Raw genomic sequence first — 467 nt, forward strand, 5'->3', positions numbered from 1 at the left:
TTATGGCCAAAATATTAAAATTTAACATAATAGAAAGCCTAACGACAACAGTAATTACATTTAACATTGTTTGAATAAAAGTAACATAAGCTCAAAGTCATGCCTATTTTAGATCAGAAGTACACAATTTTTCTTTTTTCTCGTCAAATTCGATGTATCGCTCACGCCACCATTACGATTTGACTGACGCGGGGATGTGTCCAGAGCTATGTTTTACCAGTGAAAGAAACTAAATGAGGTTAGTGGTTTCAGCACAATCGCGAAAGATCATCTTACCCCAGGGGATCAACTCGTACTACTTTCCCCTACATACTTACAGAAATAATAAACGACTATCGAGTGAGCACTTGAGATTTGTTTAAATGTTATGTATAAAGGTTGTTAATATTTAAATGCGAAAACAATGATAGTATAAGAAACGATTAAATAAAAGGTTTCTTTATGACATAGGTAGTTTTATTGCTGAG

The sequence above is a fragment of the Ostrinia furnacalis genome, unplaced genomic scaffold (genome assembly GCF_004193835.3).
Source record: "Ostrinia furnacalis isolate ACB-3 unplaced genomic scaffold, ASM419383v2 OfSCF2046, whole genome shotgun sequence".
Taxonomy (NCBI): Eukaryota; Metazoa; Arthropoda; class Insecta; order Lepidoptera; family Crambidae; genus Ostrinia; species Ostrinia furnacalis.